Consider the following 11,222-nt stretch of genomic DNA (forward strand, 5'->3'; position numbering starts at 1 on the left):
CCAAAGAGTTGTATACTTTTAGTTAATGGTTACAGATAAACTTAAAAAAGTTTTTCTCTCTTGTGTAATACCTTCATCCAGATTTAGGTGGTAACAGTAAAAAGGTTGTTTTACCCTTACATTTTTTTTTCCTCATTAAACTTTGTTTTAATGAGTCTCAAAATTCTGTGGCAGATTTTTGGTCAAGTTGTTTTTATTAAAAAAGTATTGATTTTAAAAACTAACTTAAAAACTGCCACACTCAAAAAACCAAAATGATCCACAAACATTCTCCTTTCCTTCTGAAGGTTTTGCGATGCATTATTATTAATCAATCTTTTACTATTAAACTAACATGGCCAGTTGACACAGATAGGTCTGAGACTGTTCTTCCACCACTGATTAAGACTGGGGTGGCAGGTATTGGGGATTATATTCATTTAGGCTTCTGAGCTTTCTGGACAGACTCGGTGACTTTGCCAGCTCCAGCTGCCTTCTTGTCCACAACTTTGATGACACCAACAACTGTCTGTCTCATGTTGTGAACAGCAAAACAGCCCAGAGGAGGATAGTTGGAGAAGCTCTCAACACACATGGGCTTGCCAGGAACCATATCAATGATGGCAGCATCACCAGATTTCAAAACCTTCCGGCCATCTTCCAGCTTTTTCCCAGAACGATGATCAATCTTCTCTTTTAGTTCAGGAAATTTGCAAGCAATGTGAGCTGTGTGACAACCCACAGGTGCATATCCAGCACTGATTTGGCCTGGATGGTTCCGGATAATCATCTGAGCCATGAAGCCAGCTGCTTCCATTGGTGGGTCATTTTTGCTGTCACCAACCACAAGGCCTTTATGTACATCTTTGACAGACACATTCCTGACACTGAAACCCACATTGTCCTCAGGAAGAGCTTCACTTAAAGCTTCCTGGGGCATTCCACAGACTTTACTTTAGTTGTAACGTTGACTGGAACAAAGGTGACAACTATGCCGAGTTTGAGAACACCAGTGTCCACTCGGCCCACAGGGACAGTACCAATACCACCAACTGTGTAGATGTCCTGGAGGGGGAAACACAAGGGCCTGTCAGTGGGATGAGTTGGTGGCAGGATGCAATCCAGAGCTTCAAGTAGCGTAGTTCCACTGGCACTGCCATCCTTACGGGTGACTTTCCCTCCCTTGAACCAAGGCACGTTAGCACTTCTGGCTGTGGGGTGTCTCAGTGGAATGTATTTTGTTAACACCAACAATAAGTTGTTTCACACCCAGCGTGTCAGCCAGAAGGCCTTGGTCACAGGTCCGCCCGTTCCTGGAGAGGCCTGCTTCAAATTCACCAACACCAGCAGCAACAATCCGAACAGCACAGTCTTGTGAGATGTTCCTGTAAACATGTATTTAAAAACAATTTTTTAAATTAAATTTATTGGGGTGACATTGGTTAGTAAAACTATATAGGTTTCAAGTGTATATTTCTATAATACATCATCCATATATTTCATTGCGAGTTCACCACTCAGTCAGTTCTCCTTCCATCACCATATATTTGACTCCCTTTACCCTCTTCTACCACCCCCACTCTCCCCTTACCTTCTGGTAACACTAAACTGTTGTCTGTGTCTATGAGTTTTTGTGTGTTTTTGTTTCTTGCTTCCAGTTTTATATCTCACATATGAGTGAAATCATATGGCTCTCAACTTTTTCTGTCTTATTTCATTTAGCCTGTAATCATGTTTTTCATAAAGTCTCTGTGTTCTGAGACATCAGTGATGGTCACGTAAAACTTGCTGGTCCCAAATTTCCACAGGGAGGTATCAATGGTGATAGAACGCTCACGTTCAGCTTTCAGTTTATCCAAGACCGAGGAGGCATACTCGAAGGAGGCCTTTCCCTTATCAGCAGCCTCCTTTTCAAAATGCTCAATGGTTCTTTTGCTGATCCCACCACATGTGTAGATGAGATGGCCAGTAGTGGTAGACTTGTCTGAATCTGCCTGCCAATGATGATGGCGTTGATATGAGTCTTTTCTTTTCCCGCTTTGGCTTAGGTTTAGAGGCGGTTTTCATGACACCTGTGTTCTGGCGGCAAACCCCTTGTGAAAAATCTTCCTTTATACATTGGGCCTATTAATTCATGCTCCTATAGAAAAAACTAAAAACTATAAATATGAAGTAATAATTACTCCCAAATGCCCCCACCAAAGATAATCCATATATATTTGTGTGTACTTCTAAAACAAACAATAAAAAATGTTTTTAGAGTAAACAGTGACCAAAAAGAATGTAAAATAATTAACACTAATTTTTAAATATTTTTTTATTTGTTGTAAACCTATTCTCCCTTTAATTATTAAAACCTGAAATACAACAAAATTCTTCTGGAAGAATAAACAAAAAATTGCAGAGAATAGATTTACATAATGAATGAATTCATTGAATTAGGTTTAAAGCCTACCAAAAAAGAGTCAACTACTAAAAGTTTTATGTAATTTTTAAAAAAGAGCATACTGTATACTTAAAAAAAATAGTATAAGTTATCAATGGCACAGAACAATTTTCCTAACTGAGTCAAAGGATAAGCTTTTTTTTTTTTTTTATTAGTTTCAGGTGCACAAGACAAAGTAATACTTAGACGTTTATCATTTATATCCCTCACACTGTGTGAACCCCCTCCCCCATCCACTATCCCTCTGACATCGCACACAGCCATTACATTTCCACTGTCTCTATTCCTAATGCTGTACTCTGCTTCTTGTAAGTATATACATACATATATACATATATATATATATATATATGTAAAATTATAGTTGGCATTCATTATTGTTCAGCTTTAGCTTCAGGTGTACAGTGCAGTGATCAGGCATCTACATCACCCCTGAGATGGTCTCCCAAATGGGACAAGTGTCCATCAGATACCCTACAAAATCTTTATAACGTTATTGATTACATTCCCCAAATTGATTTTCAAAACCCTGTGGCCATCTTGTGGTTACTGACTGTTTTCTAATCCCCTCACCTTTCCCCTTATCCCCACCCCCCCTCCCATCTAGCAACCCTCAGTTTTTCCTCTATGTCTCTGAGACTGTTTCTGATTAGTACATTCACTTATTCTTTTCTTTAGATTCCACATATAAGTGAGATCATATGGTATTTATCTTTCTCTATCTGACTTATTTCACTTAACATAATGTTCTCTAGGTCCATCCATGTTGTTGCAAATGGTAAGATTTCTTTCTTCTTTATGGCTGCGTAATACTCCATTGTATAAATGTACCACAGTTTCTTAATCCAGTCGTCTACTGATGGGCATTTCAGTTGTTTCCATGTCTTGGCTATTGCGTATAGTGCTGCAATAAACATAGGAGCGCATAAAGATTTTTGAATTAGAGTTTTGGATTTTTCCGGATAAAAGGATAAACTTTTAACTTTTTTTTTTTAACTAGAGAGAGTGGGATGAACTGTTCAATGTTTTTTGGACAGCAGCATATCAGCATAGAAAAAAGTAATTGATTTAGGGCTTTACTTCACATCGTCTCATAAAATATGTTCTTGATAGGTCATAAAACAACAGAAGAAAATGGATTAGCATAAAAAGAATGAGCTGGAGAGAAAACTACTCTTCTGAGTCCTGGGATGCGGGGTGAGAAGGGTGATGTCAGAAAACAGGGAAATACCTAAATAATTTCCTTTAATTTTTCAAGTACACACACAGGAAATACATCTGACAGAAATAACATGGGGGCAATATAAATAGTAATTGTCACATGGAAAAACACATAGCCTTGCCAACAATTAAATACAAATAGATTTTTAAAATTTCTAGGATACACAAGAAATTGTTCATAGTGGTTGCTTTCAGGAGGACTGAAAAAAAACAAGATAAAATATAGTCATGTGCCTAATAACAACATCTTGGTCAATAACGAACAGTGTCTACCATGGTGGTCCCATAAGATTATAATGGAGCTGAAAAATTCCTATTACCTAGTGATGTCATAATTGTACTAGCATTGCAGTGCAATGTATTATTCATGTTTGTGGTGATGCTGGTGTGTAAACAAACCTACCACACAGGCAGTCACAGAAAAGTATATGGCACATACAATTATGTACAATACCCAACACTTGGTAAGGATCATAAATCATCATGGTTTATGTATTTACTATACTGTACTGGTTTATGTATTTACTGTACTATACTTTTTACTGTTATTTTAGAATGCACCCTACTTATAAAAGAAAGTTTGCTGTAAAACAGTATGCCATGTTCCAGCAGCAGCAGCCTCACACATCTTGTGTTTACTGAGTCTCTTGATGGCATCATTTTCTCTGGTGCTGATTTAATTTCATGTTGTTTTGTACAGTAATATGCTGTACCGGTTCGTAGCCCAGGAGCAATAAAATATGCCATATAGTCCAAGCGTGATACCATCTAAATTTGTGCAAGCGCACTCTACAGTGTTTGCACAGTGATGAACTCGCTTAACAATGCAGTTCTCTGTATGTATCCCTGGTAAGTGGTGCATGACTGTGTGTGTAAGATGTTGAATCAATAGAATACTGGTTTCCCATAAGCAGCCACCAAACAACTTGTTGATCAAAACAACCTGTTGATAAGACAAAGCAGAGTGTATTCTTATTACAGTCAGAGAAATCAATACCTTGACATATGTTGACATTTTTACTATGAAGTTGTTTAAATTCATAGTACCAAATACATTCTTATAATTTATGGTTATTATTGTACACAATTTTGTGAATAGAAAACATGAAAATGGTCAAATTAGTAGGCCTAAGGAACTTTGCTGAACATTACCCAGACTGTAAACTATGCATTTCTCTGTGTCTCTACATATAGGCACACATGTATGTAGAAATTTTGGGAGAGTGATTTTATTAGCACTTAGCGAACATATTTGAGAGGGATTACCAAGTGGTATTTGCAAAAAAAGTTTGAAGAGGCCCATATTTTATTTAAAGAAAAAAATCTATAATTTCAATCATATAACTTCAAATTTAAATTATTTTACTGTGGGGGTTGCACGCATAGAGCAGCAAATAGTGCTGGGCATATGGATACGGGCTAAGTGAATAAAATGTGCTATTCTCATAATCATGACTTTTGACGTGAGACAGAACTGTTTCCCTTTGACCAATAAAGAAGGGAAGGGTCTTTTTGGCATCTTGTGAGTGAATCCTTGTGAAATGGGTTGAAAAATCTCCAAATAGAATTGTATATTTATAGGTGCCCTATCTTCACATTCTAATTGACTTTTGAGCAAATTCAAGGTATAAAGTTCATTCTGTAAGACAAATGTCTGAAGTTGGCTGAACTCTGACCAGCTGAATTAAGCTGTAAGTTTAGAGGCATTTGAATTCAGTCAAACCATGTTACTTACCAGTGAGACTTTTTCTAAAGATAGAATTCCCCTTTCAACTATCATACTGTACATACAGAGATTTGGAAGTTTCTTAAACCTACTAAGGAAGTTGCTACCAAACTTCTTCTTAGCAGTTGCTGGAAGGGAAACTAACTCGTTCCCCAATTACATTAGGAACCTTGTCCTAAAACTTAGATAGGCTTGAATGAAAACATATATTGATTCAGTTCTCAGGACTGATTTATTCCAATGGCTATGCTCCATTTCCCTCTTATTCTTTTGGCTTTGCTCTCATTTGAAATCAGTTTTACTCTCAAACAAACAGGTGGTAAGATGGCTGCAGCAGTTTCAAGACTCATATTCACACATCATAACACAGAGCAAAGAGAGAAAGGATCATTTTCAGAAGGTCTAGAAATAAAAGCCACCAGGGAATTTCTCCTGGCATTTTAACAGCCCCAATTCCTCCATCAATTCCTGACAAGGAGAATAAGTTTACCCTTAGATTAATCAGGCCCATCCCTGAAACTGTGGGTGAGGTTGACTTTCCCTAAAGCACATAGGCTACAATAAAGGAAAAGTGATTTCTACAACAAAATTAGACTTGGGAGAAGAAGAGAGATGAAGTTTGGGCAGGAAACCAATAATGTCCATTAGGAATAAAGTCTTAGTTTTGTTCCAGTCCAGATTCAGGGTAATATGGGAAACGTTTATATTTACTGCCTTATTGTAAAAAGGCTTGGAAGTGGCTGACCAAAATACAAAAATATAACAAGATAAAGCACGAATGAAGGTAAAAAGGATAGAAAAAGATGATGAAACAAAATTCATTCAATATGGTCTTGTCCACCTGCTACACGGGGTATGCAAATCTGACTTTTGAGTTTCCTAGCTGTCAATGAAAGGAGGAAAACTTAACCAGTAACTGTATCAGAAAGCATTTTTCAGGAGCAGCTGCAGAAAGGAAAAGAGTTAGGCAGACAAAAAGTCTTATGACAATGACATAATTCCACATACCTAAAATGTCACGTCGATGTCTCTGAGTGGACGATGGTCCGGGGGTAAGGTGTCTGACTCGGGGAGCTGGAAGAAGATGCGTGGAGGTGGAGGCAGAGCAGACATGCTTTATTTACAGGCTTCCTGGGATACAGCCAGGAGTTCCCACTGCTGCACGCAGCTGGACTTTTTCAGATTACAACCTGTAGCCAGCAGCAGCCTCATAACTCACAGCAGTCTGCTGCACAGCCGCCCACAGCAGCCCAGCTCAGCGGTCACCCTTGGGCACGGGCCCCAGAGCCCCATGTCTCAACAGCCCTGTACAAACAGCCCACTGTCCCTGCCATGTCAGTTACCCCCGTACCCTAAAATGGCAGGACCCTTTTATGCCATACAGAGACAAAGGTGGCACACAGCCAAGGTGCTTACATAAACGTATACACAAACAACATCTTCAGGATGGATGGCGCTTGCGCCTTATTGGACTGGCGGGCCCCACCAGTCAAGGTCACCAGCTGGCCGGGAGGGAAGCCTGATTAACTCTATTTTCCCCACATGAAATATAAACAAATCAATTATTTAGAAGACCAGCTACTCCTCAAATACTTAAGAAAAAAATGTCTCCTCTAGGGCCTCAATAACACACTTATATAAATGTTTTATACGACTGTTTTCTCTTATATTTCCAGTATCGACCAATGACACAATGCCAATGTGGTTTGATTTTTTAAAAGTTCTATGAGGGACCAGAACAATGCAATCCAAACATACAACTATTTGTGATTTTCCCAAGCATAAAGTCTAGCATCTATACAGGAATGGATGGAATGAGTATTCTTCAGATGCCCTAGTCACAACTCTTGGTTGCAGGGAACAGAAATCCACTCAAACTACTGTAGTCAGTTTATTGAAAGATGTAAACCAGATAGTAAATAATATTTAGCTTCCACCATTGTCTTCAACCACTTTCCAGCAAACCTTCCGTCCTTAACCACATCATAGGCAAATCCTACAGCTTTTTGGTCTCTTGCAGGTATTAAAAGATCCAGGTTAATGTAATCTAATTTAAAACACTGTCACATTCATTGGAAAAAAAGCAGCTTTATTGAGATATAAATTCCATATAATTCACCCACCAAAAGTGTACAGTTCAATGGTTTTTTAGCATATTCATAGAGTTGTGCAATTTTGGAACATTTTTATCACCAAAAAACAAACTCACATCCAATTTAAAGCCCCTCCCCTTTCTTAGCTCAGGGACCGGCTATTGCACGGGAGAAAACTTGTCATTCCTTTTATCATTGTCCGTGGTATTCAACTTCTCCCCCCTAATTCCAGGATAAGCGCAGGGAAGTAAGGACGAAGAAAAGAGAAAAAGATCATTTCACTGAGCTGGTCAGATGACCAAATTTTCTCAGTTTACCTGGCTCTGAGGAGTTTCCCAGGATATGAAACTTTCAATGCTGAACTCAGGAAAATTCTAAACAATCTGGGATGGTTGGTCACCCTGTGAGCTGGTGCTGGGTTGTCTTTTCACCTTCTTGATGGTATTCTTTGGAACGCAAGTTTTCAATTTTAATCAAGTCCGATTTACTTTTTATTTTTGTCACTGTGCTTTTGGTATCATATCTAAGGCTTTACTTAACCCAAGGTCACAGATTTACTCCTGTTTTCTTCTAAGAGTTTTCTTTCTTTTATTTAGGTCTATGATCCATTTGAGTTAATTTTTGTATGTGATGTGAGGTAAGGTCCAACTTCATCTTTTTATCCAGTTGTCGCAGCACCATTTGTTAATAATACAATTCTTTCCCCAGTGAACTGTCGTGGCATCCTTGTCAAGAATCAATTGACTATAGTTTAAGAGTTTTTTTCTGGACTTTCAACTCTATTGCATTGAGCCATATATTAATCTTTATGCTAGTACCACATTGTCTTACTAGCTTTGTGTAAGTTTTGAAATCAGGAAGTGTGAGTCCTTCAACTTGGTTCTTTTTCAAGATTGTTTAGCTATTCTGGGTCCCTTATATTTCCAGATGAATTTTAGGATCAGCTTGTCAATTTCTGTTTAAAAAGGCAGTTGGGATTTTGGTAGGGATTGCATTGAATCAATTGGGGAGAATTGCTATCTTAATATTGTCTTCCAATTTACAAACAGGGGATATTTATTTGTTAGGTCTTTTAAAATTAAACAATGCTTTGTGGTTTTCGGTGTACAGTCTTGCATTTCTTTGGTTAAATTTATTCCTAAGTACTTTATCCTTTTGATGCTAATATAAATGCAGTTTTTCTTAATTGCATTTTAGGATTGTTAATTGCTAGTATATAACATTTCAACTGATTTTTGTATATTGATTTTATGTTATAACCTTGCTGAACTCATTTTTGTATCTATTTCTTAGAATTTTCTATATACAAGATCATGTCACCTGCAAATAGAGAGCATTTTCTTTCTTTTTCTTTCCTAATAGCACTGGCTAGGACCTCCAGTACAACGTTGAATAGAAGTGTAAGAGTGGACATCATGTCTTGTGTCTAATCTTAGGGAGAAAGTTTTAAGTCTGATGACAGCTTTGTGGGTTTTTTTGTGTTTTTTTTTTTTTGTTAGATACTCTTTATCAGATTAAGGAAGTTCCAAGTTTGTTGAGTGCTCTTATTATGAAAGGGTGATGGATTTTGTCAAATGCCTTTTCTGTGTTGAGATGATCATGTGATTTTTGTGCTTAATCAACATGATGCTGCGTTCATTACTAGTTGTTAAACCAGCTTTGCATTCTTAGTATAAATCCGAATTGGTCATAATGTGTAATCTTTTTTGTGTTGTTGGATTCAATTGACAAAGTGAAGAGTGGGTCTGGAGGGGTAAACAAAAGATATTTAGCATAATTACTGAAGAGGGTGATCTTTTTCCACTACCACAGTAATTGATACAATGAGTATACAATTTGATGGGTGTAATGAGAAATATATAAAATGAAGACATGGTCCCCTAGCCTCAAAATACTTATAGTATTATTGAGAAGAAACTTATACATGAAATAATCAGTAAATATTTTAAAGCAGGACTACAGTGTAGAAAAATAAACTACACTTTAGGAATTATCTTATTATCTTATAATTCTTTTCTATTCTTAGGAATTATCTTATAATTCTTTTCTATTTATATAGTGGAGGGCAAAAAGTGTTGGCTTCAATGCTCAGTGCCGGGCTTCCTGGAAGGGCTTTGAAACTACCAAAGACAGGTATTAGAAAGCTAACCTAGAAGAAAAGAATTAACCCTTAATGGGTACTTACTATGTACTTGGTAGTATACTGCATCATTTAGTCAGAAACCACGGTTTAGTTATTATTCCTAATTTACAAATGAGGAAATTAAAGTTCAAAAAGTTAACTTTCTCATGCTTACACTGGGAGCCAGGAAATGACAGGTGTACCTGATTTGCCCAGGGATATTGCTCTCTATACCACATCCATATACCAGAAGCATCTTAAAGCAGAAGATTGGAGGGTAGTAGCCTAGCATTTGAGTCTCATAAACGTTAACTTGTTAAATTTTGAGCAATTCACAGCACTTCTCAGATCCCTAGGCTATTTCAATAAAATACAGATAATAAAATAGAGATGGCCTATCCTTGTCTCTACAAAATCATATAGTGAAGTCGAAGCATGGGAGGGGTTTAGATCAAAATGCTAAATACAGTTATGTGTGCATGTGTGTGATACTTACATATCTGCATCTGTATTCCAAAGCCAATCATGAAAACTATTTTTTGAAATATTTACTACTTTTAGTAATAGTGTGAATAAGCAAGAAATCACTGAGGTTATTGTTGGTTTTTAAATAGTTTGCCTCTCGGGGCGGCTGGATGGCTCAGTTGGTTAGAGTGCGAGCGCTCAACAAGGTTGCTGGTTTAATAACCTCATGGGATGGTGGGCTGCATCCCCTGCAACTAAAGATTGAGAACAACGACTGGAGTTGGAGCTGAGCTGTGCCCCCCCACAACTAGATTGAAGGACAATGACTTGGAGCTGAGGGGCCCTGGAGAAACACACTGTTCCCCAATATTGTCCAATAAAATTTAAAAAAAAAAAGTTTGCCTTTCATTTTTTATAAACTACTTAGCAAACATTCTACATTGAAACTGTACCTGGAAAAGTGAGGAAAGAAACGAAGATTTAAAGGTGAGGGAAGGGACACATTTAAATAACGGTACGGCTCTTAGTATATACATTCATTAGTACCCAAATCTGTGCATGCTATTCATAGAGGCTCCATTACTAGCTTCCTGACCAAGGGTAAACTCTTTAGATTATGCTTCAGTTACTCTCCTAAAATAGAAAAAACCAGTTCTAGTACCAGTGTGCTGTTAGTATAAAACGATATTATAAATATGCAAGTGACAGATAAAGCTAGTGATGAACTTCACCCTTTGAGACCTGCTCACAGGAAAAGCGTCTTTCATCACTAGACTCCATTCTTCCTACCTATAGCCTCAGATGAAAGAAACAGCTATTCTGATTAACTTCCCTAACCGCCACAATCCTTACTATAGAGGTCTTTGTAAATTGTCAGATGAACCTTATGGTCAAGCCATTTCTCTACCTGGGAACAGAGGTAGAGAAAACTTGGTAAACACCAGAGATAACTTCCGCCTTTATCAAGGCTGGGCACTTTTACATCCTGCTTCCCAAGTCTGGGAATTTTTATGCTGTACCATATTACTCTGTCTCCTTAGCATCTTGCCCAAGGCAACATACGCAATGAACACACAATAAAAAGAGAAAATAAAGGAAAAAACAAAACAAAAATCTTCCCTTTCATATTCAGCTAGACTGTATTCAGGGTAAAAATAAGAGACTCTATCA

At 37.6% G+C, this 11,222-nt stretch overlaps 1 pseudogene; it reads right to left on the minus strand.

Moving 5' to 3' along the window:
• Window positions 1-415: 415 nt before the first annotated feature.
• Window positions 416-6,584, minus strand: LOC117035845 (elongation factor 1-alpha 1-like; annotated as a pseudogene).
• Between the last annotated feature and the right edge of the window lie 4,638 nt (window positions 6,585-11,222).

This window comes from Rhinolophus ferrumequinum, chromosome 16 (genome assembly GCF_004115265.2).
Source record: "Rhinolophus ferrumequinum isolate MPI-CBG mRhiFer1 chromosome 16, mRhiFer1_v1.p, whole genome shotgun sequence".
NCBI classification, from domain to species: domain Eukaryota; kingdom Metazoa; phylum Chordata; class Mammalia; order Chiroptera; family Rhinolophidae; genus Rhinolophus; species Rhinolophus ferrumequinum.